Below are 2942 nucleotides of genomic sequence, written 5' to 3' on the forward strand. Positions count from 1 at the left end.
AAAGGGAGTAGATTGATAGATTGAAAGGGTGGGTTGTTAAGAACATCAAGTATATAAAGATAAAAGGAGGGTAGTTTGAGTGGTTGAGAGAGAAATTTTGACTAATTGCAAAGTTAGTGAAATGCACATCAGAAAAGAAAAAAAAAATACTGGGGTTAGTTCAGAAGCTATTGGCTATGGTCTTTATAAACCTTTTTTATTGCTAGATCTTGTTCTGATAATTTTGTATGTTGTTGTTTTACTTATAATTTCAAACTGTGTACATGTCTTTTATTGATATAATTCATTTTATTCATTTGTTTCTCAGTACTTAGGCGTGTCCTCCTTCTGTTAGTTTCGTGAGTTTGTTTGTCATTTTGTAGGGTTCAAGTCAAGTTGATCAATTACAAAAGATTTTTGCAGTCTTTCTCCTATCTCTTCACCTTATTATAGTAATGTCAATTTAGGGAAAAATTGTAGACTCTCATTAATTATGTAAATTTTTGTATTATGTAATTAAATGATTTTACAATTGTTGAAAATGATCTAAATATATTTTTGCTTCAAATCAATGTTTAGTGTATTCGTTAAACATTACAAAAAATAAAATAGTAGAAAAAAATTACAAAAAGTAAAACAATAAAAAAATAGACATACTAAGACGGTAATGCGCATAACCGTCTTAGTATGTCATTGTTCTAAAGGAAAATCTAAGACGATTCATTGCATAACCGTCTAAAAAAGCGCTACATACTAAGATGATTATACCACCAATCGTCTTAGCATGTCAATTGTCTAAAAGAAAAATCTAAGACGATTTTTTGTATAACCATCTTAGAAAGCACTACATACTAAGACGGTATAACCGCCGTCTTAGTATGTCAATTGTCTAAATGAAAATCTAAGACGGTTTTCTGAATAACCGTTTTAGAAAGCGCTATATACTAAGACGATTTTTGTATAACCGTCTTAATATCTCATTTTTCTAAATGGAAATTTAAGACGATTTTAAGTCAAACCGTCTTAGTATATAAAAGTTTCTAAGACGGTTGGACCAATAACCGTCTTAGAAAGACAATCATACTAAGGTGGTTTTTGTGCTTAAAACTGCTTTCAAAAATAAACACATGCTAAGACGGTTATTGAATAGTTAATCTTTTTTAAAATATTTTTTTTATTTTCATTATTTATTTTCTTAAAATATAACGATTATAATGAATAGTTAATCTTAATCATTGATTCAAAAAAATCAATCGTTAAGATGAAAAATAACTTGATCAATTCTCAATATATATATATATATATATATATATATATATATATATATTACTTTACAAGAGTTTATTTTTTAGGATCAACCGATTGGACTAGACTTGATAGGAGGTTATTAAACAAGAAATCAGGTGGATAGACTAGACAAGTGGTAGCTTTGTTGCCCCCACTGCTAACTTGTTATTTGTCCTCATAGGATTTAGTGCCATTGAATGAACCAATTTTATGTTTGGATGTTTGAGTGAACATGCACAAAATTGATTTTGATTCAAACTGATTTTAAAGTAATATGATTATATATGTTTGAATTTTTTTACTCTAAAAAAGAAAGTCAGCAGTAGAATTCAGTATAATTTTTTTTATTCAATACAACTTAAGTTATTTCAATCCAAAATTTGTACCTAGAATCAATTTTTCAAAGTAAAACCAAGTATTTAAAAATTTCCTTAAAATCGCATCAGTTAATATTTCAATGTGATTTTGGATGAGTGAACATGAAAGCAATATGCATGCTCTCAAGGTTTAGTGAAATGTGAGGTTAAAAGAAAAACAGTTGAATCAATACTCACCTTTAATCCAGGTGTGATTTCATTTAGTGTAATAGCAAATTGTGTGAGGTTATATCTTGTCTGGTACTCTGGTGTTGGGCTCCACTTCCACAAAACATGTGCTCTCATTCATTAATTTAACAAAAGACTCACCATAATTGCAGGCACGAAAGGTGCAAGAGAAGGGTTGGAAACCAAGGTGGTTTGCCAAGGAAAAAGGCAGCAACTCTGATGTGCATTTCACACACTACCTCTGCAATTAGTCAAAATTTCTCTCTCAACCACTCAAACTACCCTCCTTTTATCTTTATATACTTGATGTTCTTAACAACCCACCCTTTCAATCTATCAATCTACTCTCTTTTATTTCCATGTCTAAATTAAATTTCATTAGTAATTTTATTAAAAAAAATTAAATAGATAAAAATAATCATCACAATTTAAGTTGTTCATTGTAAATAATATAATTTATAGTCAAAGATATTTATTATGAATTTTAATTATATAAAAAAGGTTCAGTTAACAAGCATGACCCTGAAAGATTTGGGAATTTTTAATTAGGTCCACAAATAAATAAATAAAATTATAATTGGGTCATTGATCTTGTAATTTTTTTTAATTGGGTTGCTAAGGTTTGTAAGGTTTCACAAACTAACTCCAAGGAACCAATCATAAGAATTGTGACCATACACATTTTGGAGAAGAAAGGGGTCTGAATACAGACAAAAACCAAACAAGACACATGCATGGGCACCCATATTTTTTAACTATTTTTAATTTCATCAGTTCAGGAAGGTGGTAAATATTTGAAGAACTTCGTTGGCTATATCTACTAATAGTTGATTTTTTTTCTCTTCTGAGTTCAAACAAGGCAAAATTCCAAACTTAGTGCTATTCTTAAACCCAGATGCATTAATTTCATTCCACAATCCAAATTACAAAAGTGAAAATTATCCAAATTACAAAAGTGAAAATTGAAATAGACAATCACATTCCACCGTAGAGAAGAAAACCAAGGGCTGCAAACAAAGAAACCCATACATACATGCATGGAAAAAATTATTAACGTCCGGTGATAAGCCGGAGGAAGATTAGGATGACGTCAAGTCATCATGCCCCTTATGCCCTGGGCGACACACGTGC

Source organism: Glycine soja, chromosome 4 (genome assembly GCF_004193775.1).
Source record: "Glycine soja cultivar W05 chromosome 4, ASM419377v2, whole genome shotgun sequence".
Classification (NCBI taxonomy): Eukaryota; Viridiplantae; Streptophyta; class Magnoliopsida; order Fabales; family Fabaceae; genus Glycine; species Glycine soja.